At 44.0% G+C, this 11,521-nt stretch overlaps 1 protein-coding gene and 1 long non-coding RNA gene across 3 annotated transcripts in view; both read right to left on the bottom strand.

Moving 5' to 3' along the window:
* The window catches only part of LOC311130648 (complement factor H-like), a 264,401-nt gene that overhangs the window by 196,546 nt on the left and 56,334 nt on the right, over nt 1–11,521 (bottom strand). The window lies entirely within an intron of this gene.
* On the bottom strand, nt 4,255–11,428 carry LOC311130655. Of its 2 annotated transcripts, XR_014613369.1 has the most exons (3): nt 10,234–10,762; nt 6,654–10,022; nt 4,255–6,262 (listed from the first exon to the last, which is right to left on the bottom strand). It is a non-coding gene; the product is annotated as an uncharacterized lncRNA (long non-coding RNA). The 2 variants fall into 2 exon arrangements; XR_014613368.1 differs by lacking the exon at nt 4,255–6,262 and having other exon boundaries at nt 9,981–10,022; nt 10,234–11,428.

Genomic DNA, 11,521 nt, shown 5'->3' with positions numbered 1-11,521 from the left:
AGAACTTTAGTCAAGTCTGACACGACAATAAACGTCAACCCAACCGGGTGGCGCAAACAGATTACGCACAAAACACTGTGCGGAGAAAACAAGAAAAAGCGCACGCAGTGCGAACTCTCGTAACACATACGAGAGACTCAAATATATCGAGCAACAGCTGACAACAAAACAATCACGCATAACACCTGACCCAAACACACAAACTAAATAAGGGGAACAATCAAGACACAAATAAGGGACAGGTGTTATGAACAGACAAAACCAAAAGAACAAGAAACATCGAACGGTGGCAGCTAGTACTCCGGAGACGACGACCGCCGAAGTCCGCCCGAACAAGGAAGAGGAGCAGCCTCGGCCGAAACCGTGACAAACTGTGTGCAAACAGTTTTTCAAACAACTGTTGTTAAAGAGAGTGGAGTTTCAGCTATCTGTGAGTTTAACACATATTTCTCAACACTAAATATTAAGGAAATATTACCACTTTACAAACAGAGAATGTAATAAGATGATGCACTAGTGGAACGGAGCGGAGCACACTGTTTGTAGTGAATATATAGTCTATATAGGTCTACCAATGGACAGTTTTTGTTGGACCTTACATTCACTGTTAGATCAATTACATGGCTATCTAGCAACAATATCATATTTAGGGTTAGCAATCTAGCTAATGTGTTTTGAGTTCCCACTTCCTCATCAGGTGGTGAATGATGTAGCATAAAGCCTAGGCCAATATGCAAAAAAAAGATGAATCTCTAAAGAGCAAAAAATAAATCTGATCATTCTGGATCCTATTTTGACGTGTTGCACATCAAAATATCCATGATGCATTCCCTGCACATGTTAGAAATAGCTAACGTAGCTAGGCTGTCTAGAGCCCTGAAGGAAAGTAGGCCTAACTGTGCATTAACTAACTCCGTACATATTACCCAGCTCTAGACAGATGGTAGTCTACATTTTTGTCTCATTCTCTGTATGGTAATAATAATGATACTTAATGAATTTCATTTTGCAAAGCGTCTTCTTGCATTATACAACACAATTTTGACTTGAGGTTTTTACACAAGTCCCAAAAAAAATCTCTCCTACTTTTCCAAAGGACAAGTGTGTAAAAAAGTTAATGTCAAGCCCTGAAAAAAGTTAATGTTAATATCAAGCCCTGAATTGTAATAAATGCAATAAGCATTTCAATGTCTGCAGTACTACAGTAATATCATAGACATTCTGTCACGCCCTGGCTCTGGGACTCTGTTATGTTGAGCCAGGGTGTGTTGGTTCTATGTGTTTTGTGTGCTAGGGTTATTATCTAGTTCATTTGTTTCTATGTTGGCAGGTGTGGTTCTCAATCAGAGGCAACGTGTATCAGCTGTTGCTTGTTGTCTCTGATTGGGAACCATACTTAGGCAGCCTGTTTTCCACAGTGAGTTGTGGGATCTTGTTCCGTATGGCTTGTATTGTAACCAAGGACTTCACGTTTCGTACCGTTTGTTGTTTTGTTCGTGTGGTGTTCTCTAACAAATAAAGTATGTTTACTTATCACGCTGCGCATTGGTCCACTTCCTCCGACGATCGTGACAGAAGATCCCACCATAACTGGACCAAGCAGCATGTCCAGGAGCCAACGCCAGAGAGGGCTCAAAAGGATATCAACCTCGACTGGGTCAAGCCGCGGGAGGAGGAGAGAGGCTGGACTTGGGAGCAGAGGAGCGAGAGTCTGGCGAGAGCCATGGAGGCCTGGCCAACGGGGATGAGAGACACCCAGAAAATGTTTAGGGGGGGGCTCACGCCGTGGACGACGGGGCAGCAGGAGGCCGGGATAGAGTGGTTCAGCGGGTTCGCAAAGGAGGCCGCCAGGTTACGGGAGTCACTGGTCACCAGGGGGAAGAAGAATGTAGAGGCACGGCGAGAGGTACTGGGGTGTGTTGCCAGTCCGGTCCGGCCTGTTCCTGATCCCCGCGTAGGGCCAGTGGTGTGTGTCCCCAGTACGGTCCGGCTTGTTCCTGTCCCTCGCACCGAGCCTGTGGTGCGTGTCTCCAGCCCGGTCCGGCATGTTCCTGCCCCTCGCACCAAGCATGTGGTGCGCGTCGTCAGCCCGGTTCGGCCTGTTCCTGCTCCCCGCACCAAGCCAGTGGTGCGCTTCGTCAGCCCGGTTCGGCCCGTCCCTGCTCCCCGCACCAAGCCAATGGTGCGCGTCGTCAGCCCGGTCCGGCCCGTCCCTGCTCCCCGCACCAAGCCTGTGGTGCGCGTCGTCAGCCCGGTCCGGCCTGTTCCTGCTCCCCGCACCAAGCCAGTGGTGCGCTTCGTCAGCCCGGTTCGGCCCGTCCCTGCTCCCCGCACCAAGCCTGTGGTGCGCATCGTCAGCCCGGTCCGGCCTGTTCCTGCTCCCCGCACCAAGCCAGTGGTGCGCTTCGTCTGCCCGGTTCGGCCCGTCCCTGTTCCCCGCACCAAGTCAATGGTGCGCGTCGTCAGCCCGGTCCGGCCCGTCCCTGCTCCCCGCACCAAGCCTGTGGTGCGCGTCGTCAGTCCGGCACAGCCCGTGCCTGTTCCACCGGTGCCTGGTCCGGCACCGGTCAGCTGCTCCACTCCGGAGCTAGAGCAATCCGCTCCACCAGTCTTCAGTCCAGCTCCGGCAAGCAGGGCCAGACCGGACAAGGGGCGCTTTGGGGGGTTTGTTGGAGGGTGGGGGTCAAGCCCGGAGCCGGAACCGCCTCCGAGGAGGAATGCCCACCCAGCCCTCCCCTGTTCGGTTTATGTTTGGCGCGGTCGCAGTCCGCTCCTTTGGGGGGGGGGGTACTGTCACGCCCTGGCTCTGGGACTCTGTTATGTTGAGCCAGGGTGTGTTGGTTCTATGTGTTTTGTGTGCTAGGGTTATTATCTAGTTCATTTGTTTCTATGTTGGCCGGTGTGGTTCTCAATCAGAGGCAACGTGTATCAGCTGTTGCTTGTTGTCTCTGATTGGGACCCATACTTAGGCAGCCTGTTTTCCACAGTGTGTTGTGGGATCTTGTTCCGTATGGTTTGTATTGTAATCAAGGACTTCACGTTTCGTACCGTTTGTTGTTTTGTTCGTGTGGTGTTCTCTAACAAATAAAGTATGTTCACTTATCACGCTGCGCATTGGTCCACTTCCTCCGACGATCGTGACACATTCAAGCGACAATCAGACGTTGAAACAATAAGAAAGCGCTTCCCCGCCCCTGTTTTGGAAAAAGCTGAGAGATGGGGCTGGAGAAATGTTACCACTCTCAAATTCATAGACATAGCTATTGATGCAAGGATAGAACATCCATGATATCAACATTATACTTTTAACCATGTTTCTCATTGTAATTTCAAATCAAATCAAATCACATTTTATTGGTCACATGCGCCGAATACAACAGGTGCAGACATTACAGTGAAATGCTTACTTACAGCCCTTAACAAACAGTGCATTTATTTTAAACAAAAAAAGTAAAGATAAAACAACAACAAAAAAAGTGTTGAGAAAAAAAAGAGCAGAAGTAAAATAAAGTGACAGTAGGGAGGCTTTATATACAGGGGGGTACCGTTGCAGAGTCAATGTGCGGGGGCACCGGCTAGTTGAGGTAATATGTACATGTGGGTAGAGTTAAAGTGACTATGCATAAATACTTAACAGAGTAGCAGCAGCGTAAAAAGGATGGGGTGGGGGGGCAGTGCAAATAGTCCGGGTAGCCATGATTAGCTGTTCAGGAGTCTTATGGCTTGGGGGTAGAAGCTGTTGAGAAGTCTTTTGGACCTAGACTTGGCACTCCGGTACCGCTTGCCGTGCGGTAGCAGAGAGAACAGTCTATGACTAGGGTGGCTGGAGTCTTTGACAATTTTGAGGGCCTTCCTCTGACACCGCCTGGTATAGAGGTCCTGGATGGCAGGAAGCTTTGCCCCAGTGATGTACTGGGCCGTACGCACTACCCTCTGTAGTGCCTTGCGGTCGTAGGCCAAGCAGTTGCCATACCAGGCGGTGATGCAACCAGTCAGGATGCTCTCGATGGTGCAGCTGTATAATTTTTTGAGGATCTGAGGACCCATGCCAAATCTTTTTAGTCTCCTGAGGGGGAATAGGCTTTGTCGTGCCCTCTTCACGAATGTCTTGGTGTGTTTGGACCATGATAGTTCGTTGGTGATGTGGACACCAAGGAACTTGAAGCTCTCAACCTGTTCCACTACAGCCCCGTCGATGAGAATGGGGGCGTGCTCAGTCCTCTTTTTTTTCCTGTAGTCCACAATCATCTCCTTTGTCTTGGTCACGTTGAGGGAGAGGTTGTTGTCCTGGCACCACACGGCCAGATCTCTGACCTCCTCCCTATAGGCTGTCTCATCGTTGTCTGTGATCAGGCCTACCACTGTTGTGTCGTCGGCAAACTTAATGATGGTGTTGGAGTCGTGCCTGGCCATGCAGTCATGGGTGAACAGAGAGTACAGGAGGGGACTGAGCACGCACCCCTGAGGGGCCCCCGTGTTGAGGATCAGTGTGGCAGTGTGTGCCCTTACCACCTGGGGGCGGCTCGTCAGGATGTCCAGGATCCAGTTGCAGAGGGAGGTGTTTAGTCCCAGGATCCTTAGCTTAGTGATGAGCTTAGAGGGCACTATGGTGTTCTTTTAGCTCGTCTGGTAGGCTTGTGTCACTGGGCAGCTCATGGATGGGCTTCCCTTTGTAGTCCGTGAGTTTGCAAGCCCTGCCACATCCGATGAGCGTCGGAGCTGGTGTAGTAGGATTCAATCTTAGTCCTGTATTTACCCATGACCTGTTTGATGGTTCGTCTGGGGGCATAGCAGGATTTCTTATAAGAGTCTGGGTTAGAGTCCCGCTCCTTGGAAGCGGCAGCTCTACACTTTAGCTCAGTGCAGATGTTGCCTGTAATCCATGGCTTCTGGTCGGAGTATGTACGTACGGTAACTGTGGGGACAACTTCATCGATGCACTTATTGATGAAGCCGGTGACTGATGTGGTATACTCCTCAATGCCATCGGATGAGTCCCGGAACATATTTCAGTCTGTGCTAGCAAAACAGTCCTGTAGCTTAGCATCTGCGTCATCTGACCACTTCCGTATTAAGCGAGTCACTGGTACTTCCTGCTTTAGTTTTTGCTTGGAGGATAGAATTATGGTCAGATTTGCCAAATGGAGGGCGAGGGAGAGCTTTGTACGCATCTCTGTGTGTGGAGTAAAGGTGGTCTAGAGTTTTTTTCTTGTAGCACATGTAACATGCTGTTAGAAATTAGTTAAAACGGATTTAAGTTTTCCTGGATTAGGAGTGCCACCTCTGGATGAGCATTTTCTTGTTTGCTTATGGCTTTATACAGCTTGTTGAGTGCGGTCTTAGTGCCAGCATCGGTTTGTGGTGGTAAATAGACAGCTACGAAAAATATAGGTGAAAACTCTCTTGGTAAATAGTGTGGTCTACAGCTTATCATGAGATACTCTACCTCAGGCGTGCAAAACCTCGAGGCTTCCTTAATATTTGATTTCATCACCAGCTGTTATTGGCAAATAGACACAGACCGCCACCCCTTGTCTTACCGGAGGCAGCTGTTCTGTCTTGCCGATGCACAGAAAAACCATTCAACTGTATATTATCCATGTCGTCGTTCAGCCACGACTCGGTGAAACATAAGATATTACAGTTTATAATGTCGCGTTGGTAGGATAGTCTTGAACGGAGTTCATCCAGTTTATTCTCCAATGATTGCACATTGACCAATAGGACAGATGGTAGAGGCCCACTCGCCGGCGAATTCTCACAAGGCACCCCGACCTGCATCCCCTGTATCTGCATCTTCTCTTCATGCAAATGACGGGGATTTGGGCCTGGTCCCGTATCTCGAGTAAGTAATTTGCGTCCGACTCGTTAAAGAAAAAATCTTCGTCCAGTTCGAGGTGAGTAATCGCTGTTCTGATATCGAGAAGCTATTTTCGGTCATAAGAGACGGTGGCAGAAACATTATGTACAAAAATAAGTTACAAACAATGTGAAAAAACACACAAAATAGCACAATTGGTTAGGAGCCCGTAAAACGGCAGCCATCTCCTCCGGCGCCATTCTATACAAGTTTAAACCATACTTTTCCTTTAATATTTACATTCTTTAAAACAATACAAATACATTCAGTTTAAAAAACGTCCAGCAATGCAATTACATTGAATATTACACAGGGCTGTGAATGGTGTAGCTTGTCCCTGAGCTTGCGGACGAATGGTTCTTGCCTCTCTGCCTGCTGGAGGTACTGGATGTTGGTTCCAACCTTAAAAGTAACAACCAATAAATTTAGCAGGTCTGTTAGGAATTGCCTTTGTCATACAATCTTTATGAGGGCATTTCTGTGCTGCACAAGATATACTCTAAATGGGGAGATGGGAAACTCTATTTGATTTGTTAAATTATATTCTTCTTTCATTTACACATTTTATGATGTGACTATGAGATGTGGCTGTATCTAGGGGGATTGTTTTTAACTGAGCCTGCTAGCTAGCTTATGCTGCTAATATTAGCTAAGTATCTAACGTTAGCTAGCTAGCAATTGCTGTGAAGTAACCAAAACTTTTTGAAATAACAATTGAGGTAGCTATGTAATCTAACTCAACACTTAACACCTACAAACAAATGTAAATTACAATAAAAAAATGTTAACTTACTTGTTTTTCACTGTCCAGTGGCACCACAAGTGGGCATTTGATTTGCGAACTGGGTAGGGGAGGGAATGGCCGGCAGGGATGTAGCTCAGTTGATAGAGCATGGCGTTTGCAACGCCAGGGTTGTGGGTTTGATTCCCACGGGGGGCCAGTATAAAAAAAATAAAAAATAAAAAAATTATTCACTAACTGTAAGTCGCTCTGGATAAGAGCGTCTGCTAAATGACTAAAATGTAAAATGTAACTGCATCACATGTGCTCTTACTGCGTTACAGAAACACCGCTAACCAAACAACAGTGCATGTTTACTGAATTAAAGGCTAACTACACAAACAAATCTATGTTTCATAGATTTTTCCCAGACCTCAAAAGTGGTCCCCTGATGTGATTTAAGCATTGTTGTGAACACAGAAAATCCAATGTTGTTTTTTTTCTATTAAAAAAGTGTGAAAAAATTTTAGGGAAAAGGAAGAAAATTGGGAAATCAGAAACTTGGAAAAGCAAAAAAATGAGAAAACAGAATAAAAATGTAAATAAACGGATTTGAAAAGGCGCTACCAATGTTTTTTGCTTTGCATGACTACACTTTAGAGCGTGTTTCATCCAGCAGCACAGCATTTTGGGGAAAGTTGAGGTCAGGTCCAATATTGGATATGCACCCAAGAGGGACAGAGGATGGGCCATCCTAGAAATGTTTTAGAGTAATATAATATATGCCATTTAGTAGACGCTTTAATCCAAAGCAATTTACAGTCATGCGTGCATACATTTTTAAGTATGGGTGGTCCCGGGAATTAAACCCACTATCCTGGCATTGCAATGCTCTACCAAGATGCATGGCAAGGTTATAAATGCTTTGTGAAGCCTCAATTTAATATGATTTATAAGCCTTTATTAAGCTGTGCTTATGCCACTCTTTATAAAGCACAGGTTTATGTCATATTGGTGGGTTATGTCACATTTTACATGGATGGTTATGTCACAGAGTTATGCCACATTTATGAACCCTTTATAGAGCATGACATACAGTTATAGATGATTTGTGACACAATTTTGTAGTGTTTATGAATGTTTTATGACGCCTTTATAAGCTGCACATCATTTAAAGAGGGACCATATGGGTCAAATGACCACATTTTTATAAATGTGATTATATATTCTTGAAGTCCTGTCAAAAACATGAAACGTGAATATGGAATTGATAGCAGAAACGGACGTCACTTTCCCAGCGTTTCAGAAGAGTAATGTGTTGTTTCCCTATGATGATGTACAGTAGTAGCTAAACGTAGCAAAGCAAACGCATCAGTTATGTTTACCCACTTTGTACAGTCTAGTCAGTGTCTTACAGAGCAATTGGTGGATACTAACCCAATGTGGTCACTACAAGCATGTGAGAAAGTGAAGGAAAACACATCCTTACCAGTCTGAGCTGATGAAGCAGCCACATTCACCCATACCACCAGACACAGCAGAGTCAGAGATGATTTCATGTTGATCAAATGGTAGATGCAGTAAAAATGGAAGGAGTAGACCATAAATAAACAGTGTCTATCCCAAAGTTAATGTTTGTCTACAGAGTTCCAGCCCCCAGGGAGCACTGAAGAGAATCACTGTCCAGGGGGATTGACCCAAAATACTGGAATAGTCCAATATATAGAATTTAATCAAACCTGCACTGCAGGAAAACACAGTTCTTGTGAAAATGCTCAATGGAGGAACTGCGTTGGTTCAGTCTATTAATAATAGTTCAAAACACAACTCATTTTAATTTGAATGAATTTAATTTGTAGTATTTTTAAGACCACTATACTAGATATCAGCATAAATAACTTTTTCCACTATTGTTCAGCTGCATAAGATAGAGACATTTCTACAGTAATCTGATGTGCTTAGGTTGAGAGCTAGACAGACATTGAGGGCTACAGGTATCACATAGTTAGAATGTGGATAATCTAAATTGAAACATTTTGTCATTATTCAATCACAAAAACTGTACTAACATAACCCTTACATAAACCTTGTTCACTGTCCATTGACATAGCTAATGTTTGTACCAGCAAGCCATTGCCACCTTTTCCCGTCAAGCCATGTTTTCCAGGGGCAAAAGGGGAGGGCCAAAATCAATTCCTTCACCTTGGGAATATGCTAGTACTGCCATGGCTTACCTTACCCCTATATTAGCCTACCAACTTGACGAACCATACGTAACACATTACATTAAATGTTTTCTTGCATATGAGAATTGAAGGACAATATTCCTGCTTAAATGATCAGGATGCAAACAACAGCAATGAACACATCATCAAGGCACTACCTGATGATGATGCAGTTGAACATCACAGGAACATTTTAATACATATTGTCTGGTTGCTAAGATATTGTAAAACAATACTTTATGTGTCTTTATAGTGAACTTTGAGAATTTCATTCCCAGCACCACTAATGTGAGAAAGTTTGGTGGTGTGTGTGTTTGGGTAATAATATTATTCCATGTAACAATTAAAATAATAAAGAGTAAATTAGTAAATATGTGGCACTTTATTTAATGTTGGACAATCATGAAATACCATATATTTATTCAGACAATGAATAATAATAATTTGAGAAAACTATTGACAGTGGTTATCCATTAACATGTTTGTCCAACAAGCCACTGGCCATCTCTTCCCGTAAGCTGAAGCCACTATTGGCAATGAGGAAAGTTCATGACCCCATTTATACACTGCTGACGACAACCAACACTACCTGGACTAAGTCTTCTACTGTAACCAGAACACTTAACAGTGATATGATCCCATGCGGTAACTAGAGTGTATTTTTATTTTCCGGCCAATATGCTAATTGGATGTTCTGTGTGTTCATCAGCTGTTCATCCCAAACTGGATAAGGTTACAAGGCTCCCGGATTCTGAAAGGAGAAGATGGTTCAGGAATCAGTGTGTGAATCTGTCCTGAAGACCAGGTGGCATTACAGTTGGGCCCCGTTCCAATTTTCACCCTCACTCCAATCCCTAGGCCCTTATTATCTCCCCTGGCTAGTCAGAGATCACAGGGGGGCTTTGAAAGGGAATTGATCCCAACAATCCTCCATGATCAGTGAATGGGAGGGAGCATGGGCATAGGATAGGGATGTGAGCGAGTGATTGGATATGAATCAGGCAAACGTTGTTTCAGAGAGATTACTTTCTCAGGCAGGTCATCTCTCCTATCCAGATCATGTTATGTCAGGTCTTGTAGGATGAAGGGCTATTAAGGGTGTAGTAAGACTGGCAGTCATAATTAACTGATTCTCTGTTTCTGTAATGTTCTCTGGTATGGCCCATCGTGTCTCCGTTAATGAGATGTGGAGGTGGTCCACAGAAATCCTTGAGCTCTAGGAAGACATGAGTGTGGTCATTAAAGTACTATTGATTAAATGCAGCAAGAATAGCAGTCCAGAAAACGTTCCTACCCTTTCCAAAATGCTTTATTTTGCTTAATTATGTGTGTGTTGGAGGTCATTGTAAATCTACTTTAAACAATAAATGACTTGGTTGTGTTCCATTACTTTCCCAATGTGTTAAATCAACACAAATACAATTTACCATCACACATTGGAAAGGAGTGACTCCACTGTCCATTGGTTGAGCAGACGACCTCTGATTACCCCTTCAGAACGTGGCTAGGGTTGCTGCACTCAAACTGTAGCCTGTGCCCATACTCCATGATACTGTTGATTTGGGGAACTCCTATCACATTCACATTATTAATCATCAGAGTTGAGGATTTAAGTCACATGACTTGGACTCGAGTCTGACTCCAGCCACAAATTTGATGACTTGAGACTCCACTTCATAGAAAATAAACTAACTTGAGACTTGATTTGGACCTGGAGCCTCAAGACTCGAGACTGATGACTTCAAATTACCTGGCCAGGTTTTGTAATGTTTTGTCACTCATTTTGTGTTACAGAGTCTACGTGGATTACTCTACACGCAGCCAGAGACAGTAGCTGCAGCATCGCCCTTGCAGAAATAACCTGCAACAGATTGGCTAGTGAAACGCAACATCGGCACTCTGATTGGACCAGCAAACTGTCAATCAACATATATGTTGAGCTAGCGAACAGATTCGCTGTACAGCTATGGGATCGGATGCAGCGCAAAGGTCAAATTGAAGGAAGAGAGGATTGTCACAATAAATAAATATGCAGCTCCAAAAATTGTTTGGTGATCAAGAATGTTAACTGTTTACATTACAAAGCTAACCAGCAATGGGGCAACAATTACTAACATAGGCTTACTGGTCTTTTGGTATGTAACAATTGCTTGAAATTGATAATTTAAATGAAATGTTAAAATGAATTATTACCGTGGCGAGGCTCTTCAAGTGCTCTCTCCAAACTCCCGCCAGTGGAGAGTATATTTTTGTCTCTTGTTGACATTTTTACTGTTGCTTTCACATGTTTAAACGCATAGACCCTATGTGGTCAATCTATATTACATCTAATACTACAATAATTGCTAATGTTTCATCATTCCATCCCCGTACCGTTTATTGCAACACATAGACATTTCTGTTCCATGTTTGATAGGCCTATGTAGACGTTTCTGTTTCATGTTTAATAGGCCTAAGATACATTTCCATTTAGCCAACCATATATATATATATATGAATAGAATAGGAATGGAGTTATAGGCCTACTAAGGCTGGTTATAAGCAGACTGTCACATTCAACCTATACCATATCTCATATAGCCCATCTATCCTATTTAAAAAGGACTGAAGACAGAAACAGATGAATTGGTTCAATTTCGACATACAGTGCATTCGGAAAGTATTCAGACCCCTTGACTTTTTCCACATTTTGTTACGTTACAGCCTTTTTCTAAA

Source organism: Coregonus lavaretus (genome assembly GCF_964263955.1).
Source record: "Coregonus lavaretus genome assembly, chromosome: 6".
NCBI classification, from domain to species: Eukaryota; Metazoa; Chordata; class Actinopteri; order Salmoniformes; family Salmonidae; genus Coregonus; species Coregonus lavaretus.
The sequence above is the reverse complement of the archived record's forward strand: the minus strand, read 5'-3'. Positions and strand labels throughout refer to the sequence as shown.